Source organism: Oryctolagus cuniculus, chromosome 13, assembly GCF_964237555.1.
Source record: "Oryctolagus cuniculus chromosome 13, mOryCun1.1, whole genome shotgun sequence".
Lineage (NCBI taxonomy): Eukaryota > Metazoa > Chordata > Mammalia > Lagomorpha > Leporidae > Oryctolagus > Oryctolagus cuniculus.
In genome coordinates, this window is record NC_091444.1 from 74134621 (window position 1) to 74144176 (window position 9556).

The window sequence follows — 9556 nt, forward strand, 5'->3', positions numbered from 1 at the left end:
TCTCATCTCTCTCTCTCTCTCTCTCTCTCTCTCTCATCTCTCATCTCTCATCTCTCTCTCTCTCTCTCTCTCTCATCTCTCATCTCTCTCTCTCTCTCTCTCTCTCTCATCTCTCATCTCTCATCTCTCTCTCTCTCTCTCTCTCATCTCCGTCTCTCTTTCCTTCTCACTCTGTAACTCTTTCAAAACCAATAAATAAGTTATTTTTTACATTAAGAATTACCTTGATAATGATGACATCCAGACTTACCTTTCCTGGGAGGGCATAAAATTGAACATGAGGACTGATTGTTTTATCATTTCTTTTTGAAGATTATTTCAGAGGCTGAGGAACTGGTTGCTGGAAAAACATCTTTTTTGGGGAGGGGGCATGAAAACTTTCAGATTTCCTTACTGATAATAGCCCTGTTGTATGTGTACTACAAAATACAGCTATAGGAAAGCCCACTTGACACCCACATTGAGACTGCCCTTCTCTTCTAGCTAATATTTTTGTTCTTTGAAGCACTTGAGAAAAGAATAACCCTGAAATGAATCAGGATACCAGTGATATTCAAGCTATTGTTGAATAAAGCCAATAAAAAGTGCTACATTGGTGTGAAAAGCTGGAACCATATTTAATGAATAATAAAACCACAGAATACACATAAACAGAAAGGAAAAACTTAACCCTTTGGTACCCAGGAACATCTTCTGATAAGTGTGTGATGCATGTGTGTGGGTGAGGTGTGAAGTGTTATAGGAAGTGTTAAGTAAAATGTGTGAAAGTAATCTTCTGCCAAGTTAAGTTCTCTCTTGGTGCTTTTAGGAAAGAACTGCACTGTAGAGGGGATTAATGAATCTCTATTATCTTATATGAAGTTGTTCTTTGAATATTTTATATTATTCTAGAAGAAAATATATTCTTTCCAAGCCTTATAACTATTTCAAGTCTCTACCCTGTTTCCAAGAATATTAGTCCACTGACTACAACTAGGCTAGGTTACTCATTTGAAGTTAATAGTGTCTTCTAATAATTTAAAATAGATATATAAGATATGTGATGAAAGAAGAGAAATTTAGGGAAACTATGGGGAGGGGGAGCTGGATTTAAGTACAAGGAAAAGAACATTAGCAAGAATGTGGAAAGAGGGTATGGGAGAAAGAGAAACCAAATACCATCTCTACTTTTTGAAAACTATGGTTTAACAATGCAGTTTATATTATATTGTAGTAAGGTATTTCTCCACATCGTTACATCCCACATACTTTCTTATTGTGTATGAGTGAGAAATTGCCATCCACCTCTGTGAAAAATCTTGCTTTTGATTCTAAGTGAAGCTCAATTAGTCTAGAAAACAGGAAACTCAATAGGATTACAAGTGCGTCTCCTTATTTTTAATCTCAGTGTGACAGACTATTAGTATTATTTTGCATTGTGATGCATATTTATTTTACATCTGGTCACAGTAAACCTCAGACCCAGCCCACAGCCAGCTGAGTGCATCACAGCTATGAGCAGCTGGAGACAAAGGAAGCTCATCTACTCTGATGCTGATGGCCCCTCTGGGTAGAAAGCAGAGCCACTTCACAGGGAAGCTAGAAAGTGCAGTCATTCTGAGCCGAGGTTCTGTGAGAGTCACAGGCATGGGAGAAACACAGCTTGGGAATGGACAATGGGCACAGGCTGGGAAGCTGAGCTGTCTAAGGGACCTCAAAGTGGCTTCTGAAGCAAAGCAATGGATGTGTGGAGCTGCTCTGTGTCCCCCCATGTAAATCTTTCACTGATGATTGACATCACTTGCCAGTGACATTCAATGATCATCACAATATAGGGTTGGGTGTTTCATGCAGCAGGTAAGTCACTGCTTAGGATGCCCACATCCTAAGTGGAGTGCCTAGTTTGCATCCTGGCTTCTCCATTTCTAAATCCAGCTTCCTGCTAATGGCATCCTGTGAAGCAGCAGATGGTATCTCTAGTACTTTGGTCCGTGTCACACAAGTGAGAGGTGGGAAGATGGAGTCTGGGCTCCTGGTTATAGCTTGACCCAGAGCTAAGAGGATCTAGATTGATCCGGCATTTAAGAATGCTTTTAAACCTGTAAATAACACTTGTCTTTACTTACCACAGCTCTTTCAAATATTTATTTTTAGTGTCATATGGGAAGATGATGAAAACTTCTATTTGATGCTCAGTAGCACCTTCTTTTCTAAGATTTATTTTCATTTATTTTGAGTTAGAGTTACAGAAAGAGCAGAAAGAGTTACAGACAGAAAGAGATAGAGAGAAGTCTTCCATCCACTGGTTCACTCCCCAGATGGTCGCAAAAGCCAGCGCCGGATCAGCAAAATGACACAATTACACAGAAAATTACACAATTACACAACAAAATTACTCCAATCGACAACTGATCTTGTTTCACAGAATCTGGGATAATGCAGAGCCTAACTCTGTACAGATTTGCCTTTCTATCAACTTGAAAGAAATATTTTATCTGCATGACAATATACCAGTTTAAACCAAGTCATAGAGAGGAAGCTAAACCTATTAACCTAAACTTGAATTGAAACAGTCATTCTGGAAAGTAATTCTATGTATGGAAATTGATCTTGAGGAAAAAAGTTGAATTGTATAAAAAGGGATATACACAAATGTAACCACCACAATTTTATAAATCAGATAAATAGATATTACAGATGGTTATAATAGACAGAAGTTTAAATTTGTCACCAAGGCCTGTCAAGTTTTTTTTTAATAATACAGAAAAAAGATCATCATTTGAGCAGCATAGATAAAAACCAAAGACACACATGAAAACATATGACAAAAACTAACAAGTGATGTCAGTGAAGTTACTGGAAAACTTACGGTAAGCAGTGATGATATGCGTTATCTGATTGAAATTTAGCCAAGTGCACCCAGTTTAGACTAACAGTACTGTGAAGAGAAATGGCATGTTGGTGTATGTGTTACTGCTTTAGCAGGGCTCTTGGCAAGTTTGGCTTCAGCCTTACTCAGACACAGCATCCTATCAGCTTGCGTCCTTTGACATTCCTTTGCAGCTGCTCATGTTACTGGCATTGCACACATGACTTCTAACTTTGCTCCGACAACATCACCACCTGTAGTTGTTTCATTTAACTGATGGTTATAGTGCTTATGATTTATGTTTGGATATTATTTTCCATTTCTTGCCTTTTCTGAAAGTCAAAATAAAGAAAAATTGAATTTCTTATTATGAAATAGAACAGAGAGGCAGAAAACTACCCCAAATGTTTGCAGCCTACTGTGAAATTACATGGCAAATACCTTGTAACCACAAACCAGTTCGGGAAGTACATCTTAGCCGGCAACCCCAGAAACCCACTCATCCAACCTATCCCTATCATCATCCCTCCTCTTAATTGCTTCTCAACTGTTGTAGTGAATATTTTCTTGCATTTCAAACAGATTTGACACCCAAGTGCTTTTAACTATATTCTATAGTTTTTTGGTGTGTTATGGTCAAGTGTATTTTTATGTTCAGATTTCTTCTCCAGCCCTTTCTTTTTCTTTCCTGTTAACTATCTTTACATCATTTTATCTGCAAAATTTGCCTTAGTGTGGATGGCAATTGAAATAATTCCTCCAGTAGGACAATATGATTGGTAGGCTGTATTTCCCCCTTTTGATGCCTGGATTCAGAGGCTTGATCACATTCAAATGTTCTTTTATGAAGATTGTATAGATAAATTTTTTTCTTTCATTTGGAGGTATAAAATATTTGATTGCCCCTGGTTTAGTGATTTTAGTAGTGTTTGTGAGGAGTTCATCAGTATTTGCATCTGTGTTAGATCATACTGATTGTCTGAAATTCATCTTCAATATTACCTAAGTTCCTACATACTGCCAAAATTATGCTTGCACCCTCTTTAATTGAATGTGAATTTTCTTGGAATATTAAACTGTGATTCAGATTTTCTTCCCTTGTGTTCTTAAATGTATTCTCCATTTATTTTTCTGGTGTAAATTTTTGCTGCCAAACAATCAGATTATTGTCTACTTTTCTTTCTTTTAAATCACTTGTCACTTTTTTCCCAAGAGAGTTTTTCCTTTGATGTTCAAAAATTTCCCTAGACTGTATTTTCCTCTTTATCACTTTTGCTTTACATTCTGAGGTTTGGAATATTTTCAAAGAAAAGTTTTCTTTAATTACAACTTTAAATATTCATTCTGTTTTCTAATTAGCTTTTTTCTTCAGGGATTCTTGTTACCTATGTGTTTAGTTCTACTTTGCCTAGTTTTTTTTTCCCCTTCAAATCACTTTCATGTTTTTTCTTGAATTTTTATTTAAATTTTATGTTACTAACTATGGAGTCTACCTGTTCTTCTATGCCTTTTGTTTCATCCTTTCAGAAGTTACTATTTTAGGGACCAGAGCTGTGGCATAGCGGGTAAAACCGCCGCCACCTGCAGTGCTGACATCCCATATAGGCACCGATTCAAGTCCCGGCTGCTCCATGTCCCATCCAGCTCTCTGCTGTGGCCTGAGAAAGCAGTAGAAGATGGTCCAGGTCCTTGGGCCCTTGCACCCATGTGGGAGACCTGGAGGAGGCTTCTGGCTCCTGTCTTTGGATCAGCTCAGCTCCGGCCATTTGGGGAGTGAACCAGCAGATGGAAGACCGCTCTCTGTCTCTCTGCCTCTGCTTCTCTGTAGCTCTGCCCTTCAAACAAATAAATAAAACCTTAAGAAAAAAAAGAAGTTGCTGTTTTATAATTCTAAAAGTGTTCCCACATAATTTCTTTTTTTTTTCACATAATTTCTGAGATTTGCTATTTTCATGTCTCTTATTTTAATATCTTCTGCTTACTTTGAAATAGTAGGTCATGCTTTTGATCTATTTTATGAGCATATGTTTCCATTGTTTTTTAGAATGTGATTTTGCTGTTAATTCTCCGTGTCTTTTTTAAAATAACTTTTCACAAGAGAGATTTGTCTTTAATGTTTTTCCGTTGTATGTGAAACTAATGTCCCTGCACTTTAACCAGAGGGTGTGGTCTAGTAGAGAGTTTCTAACTTCACAGAGCTCCCTTTTGGTTGTTTTTATGTAGCATAAAATGCCCACCATGCTTTTTGAGATCTCCTATCCCTTTAACTCACTGCTTTTGTCTGGACTGTTTCTTGGCTTTGTCTACATGGTACCTATTCTGCCCACTGTGGATCCCACTTGGGGCAGTCTCCCCTCACTGTGGAGTCATGTTCTGGGCGAGCAGTGTTAGTTATCTTTAAGAGATCTCAGTGGCTAGATTCCCCTGCCCCTTCAGACCTCATGACACAACCATTGCACTCACATTGCTTGTTGGTCAAAATTCTCCCCATTTCAGTTGCTAACATCAGATTAGTACATCATGCTTTCAATAAATGACATTTAGTTCCTCTTTTGTTTTTTTGTTCTCAGGCACATCACTCTGTATTACCCTGTATTTGTTCTTCACAGTCTAAAACCATGAGCTGTTGTGATTACTGATTTTTTTGACATGCATGTTTCCAGGTTCATAGGGATATCTCATAATTTTTTTAAAAAAATACTGTTCATAGTATTTTGGTCTTACTATCTAGTTGCCTGTGTGATTTTATGTGGATATCAAGGAGATTCAAGTGTTTGCTGTCATTATCATTTCTTTTCAAAATACATTACAATTCCTATCAGAAGGAAATGAATGCAAGGCAACATAACACATAACTCTTGAAAATCACTGACTTGTTCGGTTGTGCCACTTTTAACATTTTTGTTGTAGAGTCCACAGCAAGCAGTCCAAAAATCAGACTTAAGACAGTCCTTTCATATTGATTATGTTATAGAAAATTATAGTCAAGGTGCTACAAGGGGGTATTACAACTCTTCTCTGCTGAGCCTTGAGAGTGACAAAGATTCATGATCAGAAAAGTCATTTAGTATTTATCATAAATATAGCATTTGCTATATACAGGTCTTCAATAAATCCGCTGTTACTAGTAAATGATAGCTCTAATTGCCACAATAGAATACACTACCTTTATGAATATTGAAGGAAAAATACTTCCTCAGTGGTATGATGGGTTATTGCCGGCTAACAAAACCAAGAAACTAAATGTAAACTAGGGACAATTTCTACTTATAGTCAATGACAGTTTAGGAATAAGAAGAAAAATTCTAAATCCCCCTTTCACCTGGAGACAATATTTCATCTGTTATGATTATTTTCTATAATTTTGCTTTAATATATATTTTCCTAAAATATATTAGCCTTATGAGAGAGAGACAGAAGAGCAAGCAAGTGAGCAAGAGAGAAACCGGGAAACTAGGAATTGTGGTAGTGGTATATATTTCCAGCTTCCTACAAATGATTCCTCAGTTCATCCGTCCCAATTAATAAAAGGAAACTTAAAAAGTTCGAGGAAAATTTGAGTTAAAAAATGTTTACTTTTTTGGAAAAATTATTTTGAATCTCCACATAATTTTTAGCAAGCATTTTCCGTGATCTTTTTGACTACACCACATATGCCTGGTTTCAAAAATATTTTTGAACTGAAATAGTATTTTACTTCTATTTTCCATTACTTTTGGAAGTCCTCATGGACTATCTTAATCTTCCTTTGTCTCCTGTTCAAACTATTTGGTAATTTTTATATTGGTGCCCTTCTTGAAGACTTGCCTTTTATAACCCAATTTCCACAAAGAAGTAATTTTTAAAAGTTCAGTCATAGCTTGTGATTTGACTACTTAAAACCCTCCAATAATATTCCATTGCTTGTAATTTTATATACAGATTTTCTGTATGACTTAGAAGAAACACATCTTTAACTCCTGATGACTACTGTGCTTCCACAGATAAATGGTTTTCCATATTCTTTTGCCCATCAAAGATATTCTTAAACATAGAAAGCCTTTCTAAATTTGTCCTCTTCCAATCATTCTGTTTTTCTTCAAAGTACTTGCCACTATTACAATCACTTTATCTACTTGTTTACTTATTATTATCTGCTTCTTGTAAGCTTCCTGAGGAAGGGATCAGTATAGTTTTTCTCCTTTACTCTGGTTTGAAGTGTGCCTATCATATCATATAAATACTTAATCACCATAAGCTAAGAGAGGGACTAAGAGAGGAAGGAGGAGGTAGAGCAGAAGTGTGGGCAGGAGGAAGGGTAGGGTGGCAAGCATCAGTATGTTCCTAAACCTGTATATGTGAAATACATGAAATTTGTATACCACAAATAAAAAAAAAGAAAAAAAAACTTAGCAAACAAATGAGGAAATTTGAGTCTGTCCTAAGTTTATAAGGCTATCAGTTGGATAATTCTACTACCAGGCAAGTTGCAGGATAACTTAAATTGACACTGGCCATCAGAGCAAAATATAAATAAAAATAATGCTTTGGTTTGGATTTAGAGATGCTTGACTAATAGGAGCCTTTTAAGTAATGGTAGTTCTGCACTTCTTTAATTTATCAGATGCTGTTTACATGAGTTGCCACAAGCTAGGTCAGTGAATTTATTGCTTCCAATTTTCCTCATTTCAGTGGTCGGATGTTATTAACAGTAGAAAGAAAGGAAATAGAAGAGTAGAGAGAAGAAGTAAAAGGAAGTGTATTGGCCAACGCCATGGTGCAGCGGGTTAAAGCCCTGGCTTGCATCTCTGGCATCCCATATGGGTGCCGGTTCGAGTCCGGCTGCTCCACTCTGATCCAGCTCTCTGCTATGGCCTGGGAGAGCAGTGGAAGATGGCCCAAGTCCTTGGGATCTGCATCCACATGGGAGACCCGGAAGAAGCTCCTGGCTCCTGGCTTCAGATCAGCTCAGTTCTGGCCATTGAGGTCATTTGAGGAGTGAGCCTGCGGATGGAAGACCTCTCTCTGGCTCTACCTCTCTCTGTAACTCTGTCTTTCAAATAAATAAGTAAATCTTAAAAAAAAAAAAAAAGGTTAATGGGAAAGTTGAATTAAAAGATAAATTTATTGACCGCTGCCGCCTCCTTCTTCTGCCACTCCTGGTGCGGACCTGGTACCTCTTTTGTGAAGCGGCAGCTGAGGAGACCCCGGCGCTCGCCATGGCCGACGAAAAGCCCAAGGAAGGAGTCAAGACTGAGAACAACGATCATATTAATTTGAAGGTGGCGGGGCAGGATGGTTCTGTGGTGCAGTTTAAGATTAAGAGGCATACACCACTTAGTAAACTAATGAAAGCCTATTGTGAACGACAGGGTTTGTCAATGAGGCAGATCAGATTCCGATTTGACGGGCAGCCAATCAATGAATCAGACACACCTGCACAGTTGGAAATGGAGGACGAAGATACGATTGATGTGTTCCAGCAGCAGATGGGCGGTGTCTACTGAAAAGGGAACCCGCTGCTTTTCTCCAGAACTCTGTCCTTCAGACCAAGAACACATTTTCAGCCAGAAAACTGCGACTGGGTTCCACCACACCCTGACTACTGCAGCATAGTCTCTATTCTTTCATTTCCCCTCCCCATTCCTTTATTGTACATAAAGTAACTGGTGTATGTGCACAAGCATATTGCATTTTTTCTTTTCTTTCTCTCCTTTTTTTTTTTAAACTAAATGGCCAATGGTATGTTTTGATTGACATCAAATGGAGATGGAATGGGGAAAAATCCTGGTTCTGTGAAAATACCCCTTTTCTCCATGAGTGGCATGCTCATTCAGCTCTTCTCTTTATATTCCAGTAAGTTATTTTGCTCTCACTGTTTTAACAAAAAAAACCAACAACATAAAAATCCTTGCATACCTTGTTTGATTGGAGAATTTTAATGTTTTTCATTTATCATTGTAAAACCAAGGACAATTTTATAACTTTTTTGTACGTAGCTGTTACATGTAGGGCAATCTGCCTTTAAGTAGGGGTAAATTACTCTTAAAAAAAATGAATCCTAGATAGTTTTCCCTTCAAGTCAAGCGTCTTGTTGTTTAAATAAACTTCTTGTTTAAAATGAAAAAAAAAGATAAATTTATTAAAAAAAAAAACACGAAAGTGTAAAAGAACAGGAGACCTGACTGCAAAACTAAGAAGAAAGGAAAAATGGCGAATGGGGAGTGCCCACCCTCCACTCTGGCAGGCTGAGCGTCTGCCTTGAGGTAATGTCACTTCACAGATGAGACATAGTTGAAGCTGAATTCTCTCTGTGACTAACCTACTGAGGAGACATCTCTGTGGGCTGAGTCACTATTACTAATCAACTTGATTTTTTTATTTTACAAGCCATTATATTTTCTGACTCAAAATTTTCTCAGCCAAATTGATTGTACCAGAGAGTTCCTTCATGAACTCAATAGAAAAGATGTGTGGGAGTACCCCTAGCTAATTTAAGTACAGTATGTGGAATTTTATCATTCTCGTTTTTTCTCAAACCATACCAGGGGCTGATGAAGGAAATCTGCATTGATCTCAGACATATATATGTATTTTAATACATGAGAACTATATCTGTAAGAGAATTAATGTCCCAGATATTATTGCAAACTCAACACAGACAATTACTGAACTTACCAGTTGTGGCTAATGGTACTTTTTAAAGCAATGATTTCTTCTGATTCATCC

The 9556-nt window shown here is 37.4% G+C and overlaps 2 pseudogenes; one reads left to right on the forward strand and one right to left on the reverse strand.

Moving 5' to 3' along the window:
* LOC103351025 (threonine aspartase 1 pseudogene) overlaps window positions 1–8048 on the reverse strand; it is a 107053-nt pseudogene extending 99005 nt beyond the window's left edge.
* On the forward strand, window positions 7971–8513 carry LOC100342981 (small ubiquitin-related modifier 2 pseudogene; annotated as a pseudogene).
* The last annotated feature ends 1043 nt before the right edge of the window (window positions 8514–9556 follow it).